We start from the raw sequence: 13,039 nt of genomic DNA, 5'->3' as shown, positions 1-13,039 counted from the left end.
AGTGCATGCACTGTGTCTGCACTCTGGTGCGCGTGGCTGGGGCTGTGTGTTTAGCAGTCCTGGGCTCCCTCTCCCTCCCACCAGGAGCTGGGGGGAGGCGTGCTCGGGTCCCACCAGGCTGGGGCTTGTATCTTACCCCTTTCACCAAGCGCTGGGCTCTCGCTTGAGTGCATATAGTCTGGCTGTTGTCCTGTGTCTTCTGGTCTCTCTTTTAGGATTAGTTGTATTTTCAAAAATATATATGTTTTTGGGAGGAGATTCCCACTGTCCTACTCACACTGCCATGTTGCCTCCCCACAGTTTTTTCTTAATGCCTTCATATCTCTTCTAAGATATGAAGCCATCCAGTACTTTTATTAACCTGCTATTTCTGTCGTTTGATCAACTGGATGAAATTTCTGCTCTTTTCTTTTCTGTGACAAATTTTTTGCCCTGGATTAGGTGATCTATTTACTAGTGTCAGCAATAATACTGATAAATGACTCTCTAAACTTGTATGACAAATTTTAAATATATAATTCTCATCTTGGTTCAAGGACCAACATTTATTAACTTAATTCAAATCTTTAAGCCAGTAGTTCCCAGGTGGAATACTGTTTAACATTTTGTTGTACCTCATTAAAACACTGAACCTGGTGATCTCCCACTTTGTATCCAGGAATCTGAAGGGTATGGCCTAACTCATTTTATTTATTATCTGCTGCTTACAACATTTAGCCAGAGAATGTCTAAATTGCATTTTTCCACTTTTCTTTTGCTTTGCAATCATAGGTGTATGATGTGTCTTTTTGTTGTTTTTTTTCAGTATCAATTCAGAGTTTGTAAAAATGAAATCTTTGTCAGTAAACATGTCAATAAAAGTTGAAGGATTGCCACTGTTTATCCAGCTTTTATTAATCCTCCCCCCAGTTTCTCCAAACTAGCTACTTCTCCACTCAGACTTTATTCCAGTAGACAGTGATTTCCTGGTAATCTGAGCTGTGTTTAACTTCTTCCTCTATCACCTCTTCACATTAAACAAATAATGAATCTTTTCATTTTACTGTTTTTTAATATCTTGTTCACCTAGGCTTACCAAAACTTTCACTTTATATTGTCATCACCTGTTGCTTAATAACCACTGTATCGAAGCTTACAGGATTTTGAATTTTTTCCATTTCAATGTAATTCAGTCCATTAAATTGCCATAAAATTAGTCTTTTTGAAATACTCATTAAATATAACAGTTGTGGGAAAAATATCCAAACTTCTTGCTAGCTTGCTAGGCAGAATCCTCCACAGTTTGGCCTCACTTTTGTTTTTTCAGCTTATCTTCCACTGTTTTCTTCTGATTCAGTCGGTTTATCTATTCCTTCTCAAATATATCAGTTATTAAGCTAACCTGATTCTGCATTCACTAGAATTTCCAAAATCATGTTTCTTCCATGACTGCCTTCTGATAGCTTCTGGTCAATTCTACTTACTTTATTGTGACTTATTCTGTATGCCAGTGATCTGACCATAGTGTTTCATATATTGTATGACATTACTGTATAGCAGCGATCTGGTGTATTTTTTTCCAGTAGTCACTTTTTTAAATTGAGATACAACTCACATGTCATACAACTCAGTGATTTTTAGTGCTTTCACAAAGTTGTGCCACCATCACCACTATATAATTCCAGAATGTTTTCATCACTCAAGAAAGAATCGTACATCCATTAGCAGCCATCTCCCCTTCTTTCCTCCACCTGCAGCTTCAGTAGATCCTAATCTAGCTGTGGATTCTGGACATTTCATATAAGCTGAATCATACAATGTGTGGCCTTTTGTGACTGACCCATTTACTTAGCATGTTTTCAGGTTTCATCCATTTTATATAGCATGTGTCATTACCTCATTCCCTTTTATTTGCATTTTTGAAAACTTGTGGTAAAATACATAATTACCATCTTAACTATTTTTAAGTGTACGGTTTAGTAGTGTACATTTCACATTTAGTAGAGTACATTTCACATTGTTGTATAACCAATCTCTAGAACATTTTCATCTTGCAAGACAAACTATACCCATTCAACAACTTCCCATTTCCCCTTCCTCCCGTCCCCTGACAACTACCATTCTACCTGTGAACCACCATTCTCTCTCTGTGAAGTTGACCATTCTAGGTACTTCATGTAAGTGGACTCATATAGTATTTGGCTTTATGGGACTGATTTATTTCACTTAGCATAATGTCTTCAAGGTTGATCCATCTTGTACATGTGTTAGAATTTACATTTTAAGTCTAAGTAATATTCCATTGTATGTATATATTACATTTTGTATATTCACCCATCAGTGGAAACTTGGGTTGCTTTGACCTCTTGGCTGTTGTGAATAATGGTGCTATGAGTGTGGGTGTACAAATATCTGTTCGTCTTTTGAACATTGCCCAAAAGTGGAATTGCTAGGTCATACGGTAAATTGTTTTTTATTTTGTAAGGAAGCAGCGTACTATTTTCTAGAGCAGCTGCACCATTTTGCATTACCACACAGTGTAATGCATGAGGGTTCTAATTTACCCTAATTTCTCCATGTCCTCACCAACACTTGCTACCTTTTTTCCGTCAGTGGTAAACATTCTGACAGGTGTGAGGGCATAGCTCACTGTGGTTTTGATTTGCACTTCCCTAATCATTAGTGAAATAATATTTTAATCTTTGCATATGCTTGAGCATATGACCATCTTTTCATATGCTTATTGGCTACTTGTATATTATATTTGGAAAAATACCTATTCAAATCCTTTGAACATTTTTAGCTAGGTATTTTGTCATTGTTCTAGTTCTTTATATTTTCTGTATATTGACCTTTATCAGATATGTGATTTGCAAATATTTTCTCCAGTTTTGTAGGTTTTCTTTTCACTCAGTTGATTGTGTCCTTAGATGCACAGTTTTTAGTTTTGATATAGTCCAATTTATCTATTTTTGTTGTCCATGCTTTTAGTGACTCCTGGTGTCTTTTTTAATAACAGTTTTATTGAGGTACAATTCACATGCCACAAAATTCACCCTTTTAAAGTGTACAGTGCAGTATTTTTTAGTATATTTGCAGTGTTGTATAACTGTCACCACAACCTAATTTAAGAACATGTGTCACTCCAAAGAGAAACCCCATACCTATTAGCTGTTACTCCTCATTCTCACCAACACTACCTCCCAGCTCTAACTAATCCACATTCGATCTCCATAGATTTGCCTATTCTAGAGCTTTCTGATATATTTTTTAAATTAAAATTATTTTGTAGTTTTCCCCTATGTATCAAAATATCATGCTTTAGAAGTTGAACTTAAATGAATATTTTACTTCCCTGCCATATCTTTTCATTATGTTATCAGTATGAACTTGGGCTTCCTTTGGTAATATGTGTATTTTAATTATGTGAGTGCTATTTATGTCTGTGGAGAAGTCCTATTAAGATGACCACCACCAAAGAGGCCTGAAAAACAGTGGGCTGACACTTGTATCCACCTTTGATATTTTTTTTGTTATAGCAAGTGTGGGATTTTTTCTAAGCAGGTCAGGAATATCCTGCTATAGTAGAATTTGCACCTTTTCAAAAAGCTGCAAAAAAGAAGACTAAGGAAAGAGTTACCAAAGTTGGGACTATCAATGATGGTATAGTATATTTCTAGTTATGTAAAGCTATTGCATTGGGTTTTGAAAATACATTACCTTTGTGGGAACTAACTGTACTCCAGTCTTTTAAATAGTGAAACATGGAATAAAGTTCATGAGAAATGTAATTCACTGATGAAAGCTCTGCTTAATTGTTAGAATAGAGGTTGGGTTCCTCTATAATTTCCACTCTCTTTGGCTGGTAGCATTTCATTCCTCCACAATTAAGCAATCTATTACTGACACTTGAGCAGTACATCAGCTTAGGTCTTTTGATTAGAATACAGTGGAAAAATTCAGATGTTTCAAAGTATAGCAACTCCTTAAGGCCTTTTATTACCATTTTTATGATAGTATTTTTGACTTCTGGTTTCCATTATTTTTTTAAGAGGAGAAATTTCCATTGAGAGCTGTGATAGAAAATTTTCTATACTCAAGTAACTTAAGATAAAGTAGATGAAGTGGCCATTCCTATTTTCTGTGTTTTAAATATGCAGTTAACTGCATGCCTAGGAATTACATTGAACTGAAATACAGGAACTGAAAAACTAGTAATTGCCATTTAAGGTAAACTGGATCCAGATTCTGAGCTCTCCATAATTTGTTATGTTGGATAAGGACTTAGCTGCAGTATTTTTTATATCACACTGCTATTTTAGAATCATCTAGTTTGATTTTTGTTATTTACTACTATAATGGTTATTTTGTAGAGAAAACAAAAGACTCAACACACCATTGCTTATTGGTTATATCACAGATTCATGCCTGGAAGACCACATCAAGTAACACGCTCCAGAGTGCATAGAAACTCCCAAGTATAAGCAATAGAGTGACTCGGATTTGTTTCCCTTTCTGAGGTCAGACGTATCTAGGAAAGAACTCCAGGAATTAACATCACCTCCAGTGCCACAGCTAGGAGAGACCCCCAATTTATCTTTCTGTTGAACAACTGGGTTTCATTTATTGAGTTCACTTAAACTGAGATAAACCCATGCAGGAATTGCTACATGCTTATACATAGTACCCTCTGAAGCTCCCATAACTGACTTTCAGTTCTCCCATAAGTGTGACTCTGATTAGTAGGAACAGTGCATTTTAAAAGCCAACTAACAACCCTGGAAGTTCTGTCTTAATGTGCGGTGTGTCATTTTCCCTGACCCCATGTTAGCCCCACACTCCCTTAGTGGATATCAGGAGTTCTGAGAGTAAGTGACCAGTAAAGCTCTAAAAGGTTTATCTTGTGGGTGTGGTTAGGTTGGTTTTCAATCTTCAGTGAAGTAGAAAATTACCATCTTTTATAAATATTCTAGGTAATATTTCCTATTTTGTTTACTTAAAACAATTATTTAGATCCAGAATATAGAACATTTTTGGAAAGTTGTGTTGCAGATAATGAGAAAATAACATCTACTCCAGAGACACTACTAGAGGAAATAGAAGCAAAAAATAGAGAATGAATAGTTAAGTGGGCAGGAGGAATTAAAGCATTATTTTTCCTCTGAAGACCTGTGTGACTCCCACTTCCATCCTAGCTGTGTGGCCACGGGGAAGGCGCTAAGTTCTTTGAAACTGTGTTTCTTCCACTGTAAAATGAGAATGATAATACCTGCCTCACAGGATTATGAGAGTGCATTGATAAGAGGAGAGAAATTCTCTGTGACCTTTATTTAGTGCCACACAAATGAACATAAGTGTAAAAAGATAAGAGACTCACGGGACCTTTAGATTTTGGTAAACCTTCGAACATCAATTGGTTTTTTCTAGTAATAAACATTCCTAAAAAAATTTTTTTTACCTGAAAATATCAAAAAATGAAATTAGGTACTGCAAATTGAAAACCTCTTAAGAAATTCTAGTTTGGATGTTGGTTTCTAAAACAGTGCTGCTAATGTATCAGCTCTAAACATAAGCATAGCCTCTGACGCAGGATTTCCTCTCCTAGGAATCCATCCAAAGGAAGTGTGTTTTCAAAACGCTAGCTCTGAGGCTAAATAGCATTGTTCAGAATATTGAAAAATGAAATAAATATTATTCTAAAACTTGGTTTTTATTAATGGATGCATAGTATAAGCGTATGTCTAATATTACAATATATTTCCAGAAATGGAAAGAGGTGTCAAAAGGATATTTTAGTCCCTTCCTCCAGTTTCTTCCCAGTTGAACAAATTTATAGTGCCATCTGAGAAAAACAATGTCCTTTGCACCTAACTCTCACTGACACTGGGAATTTCTCTTTTGAAATATTGTTCTACTGTTTTCATATGAATTTCTTCACTTTTTCAAAAGTATTTTAAGCCTTCACAATTGAAATAGAATACGGTAAGACATCTGTTCGACAGTATAGCCATGAACTTTCTGTTAAAGGGTCTTATTTACCCAACTTGGTGGTTGGCAGGGAATGTCAGAAAATGGAATCCTTTCTAGGGGTTGATAAGCATTATTAATAATCTGTTTAGATTTATATAGCTAAAAAGACAACCCCACATTTGAGTTTCCTGAAAAACAAGTAGGTAAACCTTTTGTTTTTATAGTTTTCTCAATACTTTTATATAGTTTGCATTCTGTAAATGTAAGGGCATTGGGATCCTATAGGAGAAATAGCTTCTTTTTCTACCATTATTCTGTAAAGATTTGGCTCATTGGCTTCACTCTCTGGCCTTTTCCTTCACTCTGGTTGTTGGACCAGGGATTCACTCTGCAAACCCAGAGAGTCCAGACACTCTCTTGATTTTCTGAAAATTTCTGGAAATAGCGCAAGGCAGCAGTAGGAGACTGACACCAGCAGGCCTTGGTCTTAATTCTCTCTCATGTTCGGAATGGGGTGGGGAGGGGGTAAAGGAGGTAGAATGACACTTGTAGAGCATAGGAAGGAAAGATGATCCGTTTTAGTGGCTGCACATACCTTTGGGATAGAGGTTTTGGTGGTGATTATCTTGTTTGAAGGCTTGTGTTGATATTTCTTTCTAGAGAATGAGAGAAAAAAGAAGAAAGGAGGATATGAGAAATAGAAAGAGAAAGACAAAGAGAAGAAGAGAGGATGAACTGGAAAGAAGAAGAGAAACAAAAAAGGAAAGATAGAGAAAAGTTAAGGAAGATTGAGTTTCAGAATGGGACGATTTAAATGATGGATCAAAGATTAAGGTATGAAAATAACTTAAACTGAATGCATGTTGCTGAAAATTGCATGTATTTACTTCTTTAAATACGTATGCACCTTGTATTGGTGTAAATAGTGTTTTGGTTTTGGTTTTGTCTTTTGGGGAGGGGGGAGTAAACCAATAGAAATCTTTCCTATAACATTCTTTTTTTTAGTTAAAGATAATTTTAAAGGATTAAGTAGTTCAGATATTAAGTGCAGATCTGCATTATTTTTACCATTGAAAATACTCTCTTTTTGGATTATTGTTCTCTGTTCTTCATAAATAGAGGCTTAGGGCTGGCTGGCATGAATTACGTGTTTTTATTCAGCTTTTCCTTCACAGTTGATACATGAAGTTGCCTCATCTGTTTGTTTTCCACTGTCTTCAGGTACACAGCTTCTGTTACAAGCTGTGAATCAGAAAAATGTAAGGACCAAGTACATGATACAGAGCACCTGCTATCATGCCTCACACCCAGGTCTTAGTAAAAAACCCTTTTGGTGTTGATGGTAGTCTTACCCGTAGAAAACCCATTCTGACTGACTTGAGTCTTCTTAAAAGCTGAGCTGTTACAAATTTTTAATTGAGAGAAAGCCCAGACGACTTCCTGATGTGCTGTGTACCCAGAAGCTTCACCAATAGACAGCTAGAGGACAACCATGCATACACAGCTCTTTGTCTTCTGTTTAAGCGCCTATCATAACTAGCTGCCCTGTGGGAATACTAGGGATAAATATCCTGCATTCCCTGCTTTCTCCTCTCACGATTCCCCACACTATCTTCTTGCATCTACCTGGGAATCTGTGAGCAGCAGACTCTGAATAATGCATTGCACATAGGAAGGGAAAAACTTGTAGAAAGCTCCCAGCCTTACTGCTTCCCTTCTAAGGGCATGGCTTAGGCAGCTCTTGCTCCAATAAATTTCCTGGGGAAGTACTAAGACCTAGTATGTCAAAAAATGAAAAAGTGCCACAGAGATGGTAACAGGGTCTCCTACCTTCTCGGAATATAGTTTATGTGGCTAGGGTTCCCCAAGGCTCTCCAGGACTCGTTGGTGGCAGGGTGCGGAGGTTCCCATTTAATTCTTTCTAGCAGTCGCTCTGTCTGCCGTGCCACAAGTGACCTGACTTGCTATTCCTAACCATCAGCAAGACAGAAGGTAGAGCCAGCCATGCTACAGATGTTCATTAATGTTCTTATTAGCGTAATGAACATCTTGGCTTCTAACAAAGATGTTCATTACAGAAATAAGAACACTTCCAGTGAAACCTGCACACGGTAGCCTCACCTTACAATGGTGCTTTTTTAGTGTTGGACTCGTCATTTGCAGTGGCTCTACTCAAACACCTCGTGCTTAACTCTTGTGTGCTTTGCCTTTTGCTTGGTGACTCATGTGAAGCCTTCACCCTGAGATGAGCCTATGTATGTATGAAGCCTTCACTCTGAGACATGATATGCTTTGATTTTGCGTAAGAATTTCTCTGAATATCCAGCACTTGGGGGTGTTCTAGAGAGATTTAGAGCAGTGGAGTGAGAAAATTTTTCTTAGCAATTTGGACGTTGTAAACCATATTTACTTTGGAATTTCATTTTGTAATATCTGTATGACACTGAATATAGAGTTCCTGCTCAGTACTGATGGGACTTCACTGTTCAGTTGTTGAGGTATTTGAATTTTTAAACCAAATGCCAAGTAATTCTTGCTGTTCACCTCTAATAATACAATTGTGCCACCATAAGTATGTTACTCTCAGGCTCAAGGCAGAATTATTCTTGCAATGGATCACTCCTTTGGTGACAAGGTATTTGTCATTTCAAGTACAACATAAAAACAATCTCAGAGTAGTAACCTGCCCACCCTTTTAAATTTGTGGCATATTTTTGCCTCAAGTTATAGAAACATGTTGGTTTGGAACAGAAGCCATACTTGGAAGTGTCCCTTGGTTCACTTAAAGGTTAGCACACTTCAAGCCAAAGGAGTCTTGATCCTATTGCCACAAAGTGATTAAACCACTTCATTTGAGTGGGTAACACTTTCACATTAGCAGCGTCCTTTTAGTGAACTACTGCTCTTGTGCACTAGTTGTTCACCTGAAAGTTTGAGTACCTGCACAGATAAAGGCCTTCAGTAGCCTAAATTTAGAATATTTAGTATACTGTTCTCTTTGGTGGAGTCGAGAGTGTTCCACCCTTCAAAATAAAAAATTTGTTTTTCTTTAAGCTGCTTAAGACATCAGAAAAAGGAGATGAAAAAGAATTGGACAAAAGAGAAAAAGCCAAGAAAGTGGACAAAGAGAATCTGAATGATGAAAGAGCCAGCGGGCAAAGTTGTACACTGCCCAAGGATTCTGATGGCCAACTTAAAGATGAAAAGCTTAAAAGGTCATTAGTAGAGGGCTCTTTGGTACATTTGTTTCCATGTTTCTAGATACTAGTTTTAGTGCTATGTCCTGGACTTGTACATGAATGAAGATACTCTGTTTTACACAGGGTAGGGGGTCATTGAGAAGGAAATATTTCAAATATTCTAGTATCTTAATATGGGTGAATGACTTTTGGGTTTTGTTACTATTTTTCAAAACATACGGTGTTTTCACTGTGCTCCAAAAGTGCATGCTCATTTATAGTTGCCAGGTCAGAATGAGTGTTCCTGCATTTGGGATTAGAAGATCTGTGAGGGTACATTCTCAGATTTGCTTTTCATGCAGATGAGAGTAGTAGAGACTACAGGGATAGGGAACGGGTTTATGAACGAGATCAAGAGCGCATACTGAGGGAAAGAGAGAGGCTGAAGCGGCAAGAGGAAGAACGCCAGGGGCAGAAGGAGCGCTATGAGAAAGAGAAGGCTTTTAAAAGGAAGGAAGAAGAAATGAGAATAGAGAAAGACACACTTGGGATAAAGGAAAGAAAACCGAAAGCAGAGAATCAGTAGGCAGTGCAGAAAAAATTGAAAAGAAAGAGGAGGTGTTTAAAAGAGATCGCATAGAAACAAGATGCTGCTTTTTGTTATGCTTTTTTATTTTCAAGACAAATTTTTTTCCTTCCTGCAAGTGTGAAGGATGGGCTAGCTCACTCTTTACATAGAAATTTGAAAGGGGAACTTTTATCTGCAGGATTTTTCAGTCTTGGTTTGGTCATTTTATTAACTTACAGAAATGTCACACATACACAAAAGTAGGGAGAACAGAGAATAATATGATGTACACATCACCCAGTTTAAAGAGTTACCGTCTTGCGGCCAACCTTCTTTCCACTCTGTCCAATCCCTGCCCCTACTAGATCATTCTCAAGCAAATCCTAGGTACAGAATTTCTATAAATGTGACAGTTTTAGAGATAAGGATTCTTAATAATGTAACCCTAATAGCATTTTCACACCAAGAAACCCCTTAATAATTCCTTAATGCCTACCTACTCAGTGTTCAGATTTTCCCAATTTTCATTATCTTTTTTACATACTCTAAACAAGATCCACAAATTGCTTTTGCTTGAAATGTCTTAAGTCTCTTTTAATCTGACAATTTCTCCTCTTTTCTTTTCTTATCATTTATTTGTTACAGAAACCAATTGGTCAGGTAGAACTTCAAATGATCTGTATTGGCGTATTACATACTGTGGCATCATTTAACACATTACTATTTTCTGTGTTTCCTTGAAAACGGGGTCAGCAATTTTTTTCTGTATGGGCCTGATGGTAAACATTTTACACTCTGTGGGCCATACGGTCTTTGTTACAGCCACTAAGCTCTATAGGAAAGCTGGCATAGACAATTTGTAAAATAATGAGTGTGGCTGTGTGCCAATCAAACTTTATTCACAAAAGCAGGTGGCTTTTTTGGCAGGGATACTTACCAGATCGTGGTGTTCCCTTCCTATGGCATCATTAGGAAGCATATGTGTTGGTGACCTTTTTTAACTCAAATATTGTTGATATACAATCTTATGTTGGTTTCAAATGTACAACACAGTGGTTTGTTATCCATATTATTAAATCCTCACCCGCTGTACTGTGGTTACTATCTATCAACATAGTAAGATGTTAGTGTGATGTTAGGATCAGTAGCAATTGCTAGGCAATGGTTATGTAACAGGACATCCTTGTTCTTAGCATATACAAGGGATGAAGTGTCATGATTTCTGCAACTTACTCTTAATTCTGCAAAAATAATGTGTATATATGTGTGTGCACACACTAGAGACAAAGTGTTCATGTGACAAAACGTTAACGATTGTGAGTCTAGGAGGGTATTGGGTATTCACTGTACAAGTTTTGCAACATTTCTGCAGATGTGAGCATCTGAAATCAACTTTACCAATTGCACAATTCCTTCAATGGCCAGCCCTGCCTACAGTTACTGATATTTTTTTGTGTGATGGAATAATGTGAGATTTTCTGGTAGCTCTGTACTTTATGGTTTGGTATTAGGCAAAATGTGGAACATTCCAAAGGATACTAAATGTGCCTATTTTGAACAAAATTTGACCAAGTTTCTTAACATAATGTGTGTTCTCTCCTGCCCTACGAATTAAAACAGGACTTCCCCAGCTTTCGATATGAAGTGCTTGACCTCTTAGGAAATAGGAAACACCCACGGGGGCAACACTGAACTCTCTCAGAGGGATGATACCAATGATAGTGGTGGGGCGCGGGCCAAATCCAAGATGTCGTTCAACTTAAGCTGCAAGAAAAGGCCTGCCACGGGCCACCTCTCATCAGAACCATACCAAGAGTCAGTGGTACTCAAGGGAAGTCAAAAGCTGAGTCACTGAGCAAGCGCTCCTTCATGGGTCCTCCTCTCAAGAAACTGGGTCTCCTGTTCTCCATGTTTAATGGTCATATGTCCGGACCCAGTTCAGAACCAATGTACACAATTTCTGATGGATTGTTCAGCGGCGCTGTATGTGGCAGAACATCAGATATTCTCAGAAGGAGAAAGGGAAAGCAGAGGCCTGTTCTCAGAGTGAAATGAATCTCAGTGAGGTAGAATTAGGTGAGGCCCAGGGTGCTTCTCAGAGCAATGAATGCCCTCTAGCGTGTTCCAGCTCTCTGCACTGCATATCCAGCATCTGCTCCCCGTACTCTAAACGTTTACACTCTTCAGAGGATGTACTTGAAACTTGGGGAGAGGCTTGTGACCTGCTCATGAATAAATGGGGTTATGTACAGGAAGAACAAGTTACAACTCCGCTCTAAGTCAAGCCCCTATCATCTGTTCTGGAACTCAGGAAGAAATTTGTAATTGCCTTGCTCTTGGAGGTGACATAGAATATGATTCCCTTACCGCACGCCCCCCCCACCCCCCAAGAAAGGAGAGTGAAACTCCTCTTATTTTCACTGTCTTTTATAGCCACATTCTTAATTTTTGTTCTTATATTATTAATTCTATTATTTGCCTTTTTATACCTATAAACACTAAGTCCATTTCACCACCAACTGAAAGGGTGTTTGCCCCTAATCAGCGGAGGTGCAGTCGGGTGCTGAGCCCTTTGGCTTTGCTTTTCACCCTTGCTTCCTTGAAGCACCAGGTGCCACTCTGCTACACAGGTTGCTGCCACACAGATTCCTGACCTTGCTCAGGATCTCACACCATTTCCCCACACGGCTGAAGGATGTGGTCTGCAGTCCCCACCAGCTATCAGATAAAGCAAACTAACCTGCCTATCTCTGTTGCTCTCCAGTGCTCTATGCTGCCCATTCTGGTTCACTGAACAGACTCCAAAAATTGTCAACTTGTGGTTTCTAGGTATAACTGGCCATCTTGAGTTTTTGTTCTTAAACACTACAACTTCTTATTGTGGTGGCTGTGACTTTTGAGTTTTTGTTTCTTAAGGATATGTTAGTTTCCAAATGTGTGCCAATGAATATTTACCCATAACATATGTCTTATCTAATTAGTGAATTCCTCTCCTGTGTTTCTGTATTTCAGTTAACTTACATTTTAAATTTTGATAGCATTGAGACTAGTATTTAGGATGTGTACTGTTTTTAAAAACTTCTGTACTCCAACCAATAGTCACTACATTTCATAAAGTGGCAAGAAAAAATAACTAGCTGATATATTTATAGGGTCCTATCTACTGTTGATAGTTTTAATCGTTATTGCTTTCAAAAGCATTTATAAAAGCCTGGATTTGAAATTTTTTTATAAGAAAAATAACATCCTGTTGAGGTATTGAAATCTAAAAAGAGCATCTTCATTTTAGTTAATTGCTTTCTGATAAAAACAACAACACAATTTTTCATCTAGATAACCTGAT

At 37.7% G+C, this 13,039-nt stretch overlaps 1 pseudogene; it reads left to right on the top strand.

The window, feature by feature from the left end:
- Positions 1–10,067, top strand: part of LOC140847578 (regulator of nonsense transcripts 3B-like) — a 372,804-nt pseudogene extending 362,737 nt beyond the window's left edge.
- The last annotated feature ends 2,972 nt before the right edge of the window (positions 10,068–13,039 follow it).

Source organism: Manis javanica, chromosome Y, assembly GCF_040802235.1.
Source record: "Manis javanica isolate MJ-LG chromosome Y, MJ_LKY, whole genome shotgun sequence".
Classification (NCBI taxonomy): Eukaryota; Metazoa; Chordata; class Mammalia; order Pholidota; family Manidae; genus Manis; species Manis javanica.
The sequence above is the reverse complement of the archived record's forward strand: the minus strand, read 5'-3'. Positions and strand labels throughout refer to the sequence as shown.